Source organism: Pyrus communis, chromosome 3 (assembly GCF_041283825.1).
Source record: "Pyrus communis isolate YQ-2024b chromosome 3, ASM4128382v1, whole genome shotgun sequence".
NCBI classification, from domain to species: Eukaryota; Viridiplantae; Streptophyta; class Magnoliopsida; order Rosales; family Rosaceae; genus Pyrus; species Pyrus communis.
This window is the reverse complement of record NC_142567.1, coordinates 1,318,648-1,324,647: the sequence shown is the minus strand read 5'-3', so window position 1 is coordinate 1,324,647 and position 6,000 is coordinate 1,318,648.

Genomic DNA, 6,000 nt, shown 5'->3' with positions numbered 1-6,000 from the left:
TTGTATTGCTTTTTTCACAGTTACATACGTAGCCTGAGGTAAGGCTTTTGAAAAGAAAAAGAGCTTGAATTTTACCAAAATTTTCAGCCTTTGCCATGCGTGTTGACACGTGGCGCAGTGGGTATCATTTACCTAATTTCGTACGTTGATATAAGTAAACACGATTAAAATGTGGGTTTGAAATTCTCATAAACAAAGATTAGGGTGGGCACAGTAGTGGGTTGAATGACTGATCCAACCAAAACTGGTTAGATTTGGTATTGTAAACTTCAAAATTTAATGAGCCAAAAAAACTTCTAAATTTAATTTTTGAGTAAAATTACCTTAAAGTATTATTAACTCGATTGAAATCAACTCGAATATCAATAATCCTTAAGCATGCATGCATGCACGTTACACGTAGACTACATAGACATATACATAAAATCTAATAATTATTAAACACACCTGTTCATTTATACTTTAGTTAAACAATGAAATTTAAATATTCAATAACAAACACTGATTCTACAACATTAAATTTACATGTTTTAACCCAATATGACATGTATTTTAAATTATTTGTCACTGATAAACACTTTAGGAATAAAAAAGAAAGTAAATCCCAACATGCGGAACACGCTCAACCCAACCTGCCTTAGAATGGTTTGGGTAGGTGGGTTTGTTCATTTTCTTGGATGGAAATGAGTTTCAATAACGCCAATTTGAGCCTAATGAGTTGGCTAATTGGTTGAAGTCCAACCCGACCAACCCACTTCTCACAAAGATGATCTATTTGTCAATTTCATATTGTAAAATGTGACTTTGATATGTTAATTACGATTCTGGCACGTCTGTATAAGTCCATTGGAGTTTTAAATGAGTTTTTTGTATGTTATTTATGTAACTCCCATGATAATTGATAGTGTTAGGAAGAAAGAATTCAAGAATCAAATTGTTACTAATTAAGTGCATTAATAGTTGAGTTTATCAGTTTTCTTTTCATTTTCAAAGTGTTGTTTCGTATTTGTGGTTATGCAAGATAATTGTGAACATATGCCAAATTATAATTAACAAATAAGTGATATATAGTGCATTACATACAAAATCATTGTCTGACACATACACATAACTGACGTTTTTCGCCCGTCCATTGTAAAGACTGAATTTACTGGTAACTAAGCATACCTTAATTTCATGGCATGGGCTGTTGAGTGTTTTCCCCTACATAATTCAGGGGTTCGTGTGAGAATTCAAGTATACAATGATAAGCCTTCAATAACACAATGGATAAGCCTATCTAACAAGTCTCCCAACTTTACTTGGTAATAACCATACAAAAACGTCAATCATTAGTAAAAAAAAAAAAAGATGATTTTGAGTTTCTGTGGAAGCATTTATATGGAAACGATTACAGTAACTGATTTAAAAAATCTGGAAGAAACGGTCATGACAACCTCTAGTCTGTATGTAAGTAGCTCCGCTCTGTTGCCTTCATTTTCCTCCTCTTACGTATTCATTTTTCAACTATTTAATTAAACTAGTCAAAGAAAAACTAATGGTCATATCTAAGGAAAACATATACAAAAATTAAAAGATGATATACAAAAATGGCTCCCCAGTTACAAACATGTCTCAATTAGTAAGGAGACGAGATGCACAAAATCTAATCCTATGGTAAATAATCTTTGGATGTTTTTAGTTGACATGCACAATCAATCATGCATAAAAATATATGTACTGTAATTAATTTGTTAAATATATATGTAAAGAGATGTTTTCAATCTCAGCCTTCCTATAACTTTCTCTGCTGCATATTATCTTACTCTACAATTGTCATATTCGGAACTTTGATTCTTTTTATCGTTATTGAAAGATCATTTCTAAAAAAAACTCATTCGATTGGGGGATCGTTTAGCTTTTCATATGTGCCAAACAAGTTGACAACTATGGTAACAGATAACATCTTTGTGATGAACCTTCAATTTGTTTAATTCATGTAGATGACTATACGGTCTCCAGATCAGTACGAATAATATATAAATGCGGTTGCCTTTGACATAAGTACAATCAAATATAGCACATCATCAAGTAAAAGAAATAATTTCTTACATGTAATAAGCCAAACAGTATCCAACTAATTATACTGTACAAAAAAGGGCAGCATCACGTTGATAGTGCATGGTCATAAATGTGAGATAATATTTTCATACAATGGGTGCATGGAAGTTATTATATTTCTTTTATTTGAGTAATTTTAGGTTCCAGTAGGTGAAACCTCACACCAAAGATGTTGTCATGACTTTTGAGTTATCAATTCCATCCGTAGGTTTTGAGAAGTTTATGTCATGGGCCAATTGCACTTTTTGGTTGAAAATAACTTGTCAGCTGTCGTGGTCCTAAATCTTGAATCTTCAAATTAAACCTAATCAATTGATGAACTGATTGATCTAGTTGAATTGATTAAGCTACCAATGTCCCTTTAGCATTAATTTAAGGGTTTTCTTTTTATAGCTAAAATAGTCTTGAAAATGACATAACTCTTCACTTTGGTTCTCGAACTGTCCCTAAATTTGTCCACCGTAAATCATTTTAGTCATTTCGTAAAAAATCTGTCAATTCTCGTTGGTTTTTCACGGAATAACCAAAATAATTTATGGTAAACGAGCTCAAGAAACAGTTCTATTGAATTCCCTGTCAGAAACTGAACCGAGCAACCATTTTAACTAAAAAGCTTAACTTAATGGACCACTTCTCCTTTCTCTTTCCAAAGCATACTTGATACCAAAGCTTTTAATTTGCCAATTTTTGGGGACCAGTTTGTGACATTTTTTGGGTTTGTTCTTCTTCTTAATGTGCCATATGGGCAAAGGCCCATCTCCACAACCCTCACATATCTTGGCCCTATAGCCCATTTCATACGTGGGGATCTTAATTAACTTTGTATAGTTTCTAAAACTCTATTTTTCTTAGTACATCAATATATTTTTACATGAAGGGAATAGGAAGTTCGGTAAACATTTCACTTTCTAAACTCACGTACTATTTTATTTCAAGATAATATATCCGTTATATTTTTCATCCATTGATTTGTTAAGAGCTGACATGGCTACCAAATTTGTGCCACGTGGCAATTTTTTTTTTTTTTTTTATACATTAAAAATATTATAATAATTAACCCTATTTATTTAAAAAAAAAAAAAAAAAAAAAACCAAAACCCAAACCCACACCCAGATCCCCTTCCTTCCTCTCACCTCTCTGCAACCCCCGACCCACTTCTCCCTCCGCTTCTCTAATGGCTTCCTCCTCCCTATCCCTCATCTCCCCCCACAATGCCTCAAGAAGCTCGCCGCCAACAAGGCCGTTGAGTACGTCAAATCAGGAATGGTCCTCGGCCTCGGCATTGGCTCCACCGCAGCCTTCGTGGTCTCCAAGCTTGGCGAGCTCCTCAAATCCCGTGAATTGAAGGACATTGTTGGAGTCTTGACTACCAAGTGCACGGAGGACCAAGCTTGACAGTTGGGTTGACGGGGCCGATGAGGTCAACCCAAATCTCAATTTGGTCAAAGGGTGCGGCGGAGCTCTGCTGAGGGAGAAGATGGTGGAGGCGGCGTCAGAGAAGTTTGTGGTGGATTTTTTTGGATGGGAGGGGAGGTGAACAGCTGGGTTTTTGGATGGGATGGGGGATGGGGTGTTTGGGTTGCAAGGAAGGGGAATGGGTCGGGGAAGAAGATGGTTCTTTTTAATTTTTTTTAATTTTTAATTTCTATTAATAGGGTAAATTATTATAATATTTTAAATGCATAAAAAAGTTATTTTTTGCCACGTGGCACAAATTTGGCAACCATGTCAGCACAAATGTGGATTCCGTATTTGACACATCATCATTTCACGGTTTACTTAACAGATTTTCTAACGGATATATGAAATTGAAATAAAATGATAAGTAAATGTATAAAATTGAAACGTTTTAAAGATATTGTAAGGAATTGAAATTGATTCTAAACTTGAGGGGGTAAAATGAAATTTACCCAAGTTTTTACTAACTTTTTTGTTTTTAGCCGTTGAATCAAATTTTAAAGGTCTGAATTACTTGATTTCTGGACTTTAGAGGAAGAGATCCGGAGATGAACTCTTTCCGTTCTAGAAAGGACAAATTTGGGGAAAAAGATAAAAATGAAAAGGAGAGTGCTGGAAAGGAGGCAGATTGTCTGCTCTTGTTTGAATGCCCTTCCCATCTCCTCCTATTTGTACCGTTACGGTTAAGCTACGTTAACATTTTATATTCCTATTGCTTTTTGTCTTAACATCTCTATTAAAAAATCAATATAAAATATTGACGTGGCTTAACCGTGATCGCACAAAATAAGAAGGAATAGGAAGGTCACCCAATAGGAGGGCAGACAATCTGCCTCCTGCTAGAAAAACGGGGAGTGAGGGAGTTCTTTCTTCTTTTTCCTCTCTCCACAAACGGTCTCTGATTATGGAGGGAGTCGAAGACGCGGCGTCGGTGATCAACTCAGCCAATACTCGGCAGCCGCCGTTTCTGAACAAGACTACGATTGGTGGATGACCCCTCCACCTGCGCCGTCGTCTCCTGGAGCAACGGCAACAAGTAACAACAGCTTCTTCGATCGTCGGGAACGTTCCCGAGTTCTGGAGGGACATCCTGCCCAAGTATTTCAAGCACAACAATTTCTCTAGCTTCGTCATGCAGCTGAATAATTATGTGGGTTTTCTTCCCTTTCTTAAATTTTGATTCTTTGGGGCTTTTTCTGCATTTAATATGTTGTGAACCCTTTGTTTTAGTTGTTATTGCCATCATAACTTAGTTAATTATATTATTATTATTTCTCAAGGGAATTGTTGTTAGCAAAAATCTCATTTTAAATTCCAAACTTTATATATTAGGAAAGAAAAATACACTTGTGAGGAGATGAGCGTATAATGAAATATTTAGAGTGCCAATAACACTTTCCTTTCTCAAATTCAAAAGAATTAGGGACGTTTTAATATGGTTAACTATGAGTGACTTGATTCCGTTCTAGTGCGCGGGAAGTATAACTTATGCGGCTATAAAATAAAAGGAATTTAATTGGTACTACAAAATTCAATTTTTAATGTTAGTCAGTCTCGGGATTAAACTTTTGGGGCGTACAAATGATAATTTTCATTACTGGTATTTTTTTTACGGACTATAATAGGAGTGGGGTAAATCATTAAATGTTAGATGAAAAAGAGATCGATGAGGATCAAGCTCCACCAGAATGCATAAATATGATTGTACAGCAGCACAACAATTAAGCAAAAAAATTATTTTGCACGTCGCACAGAAAAATCAAAGAGACAAATAGGTTTACGATTCACCTCACACATGAAATTCTAACTTTAGTCACTGCTAATTACTTTCTAATACTAAGAGATCGGCTTAGGAGTAAAAGTGGAAGCACAAAAAGTGACAGTCCTCAGATATATACCACCAGAGCTTCTGCCAGGGCGGTGTTAGAGTAATTAAAACCCTAATCGGAGTTCGCTCACTGTTGATAAGATCTGATTCAACCTTGACTTAGATGCAGAAAGTGGAGGCTACTGCCCTATTTATATAACTAGCAGATAATGCTATTCACTCACTTATTTTTATCTATCAAACATTTTTGTTATTTTCTGTCGTTGATTTTTTATATTCAGTTAATATAAAGTTATGCTTAAAAGTTCAGAGACGTGTTAGAGATCAAAAGTGGTCGTGTGAATGACACTACCCATAACTAGCCACATGATCAAGTGCCGGCTGGCAAAATGTAACAAACTTCTTTGATTACCAACTGTTTTCGATTTCTGCGGGTACTGTGAATTTCGTAAATATCCAATCTTTTATTTTTGCCTCCAATTTAGTGACGATGAAAAGTCGTCGATTTTGTTCGATTAGGGTTTCAGAAGTAGATTTTTGGATCAAACACTAGATCGCTGCTGATGATGAGAAGCATAAAGGCCATAACCAACGGCGACGTATATGCGCAGTG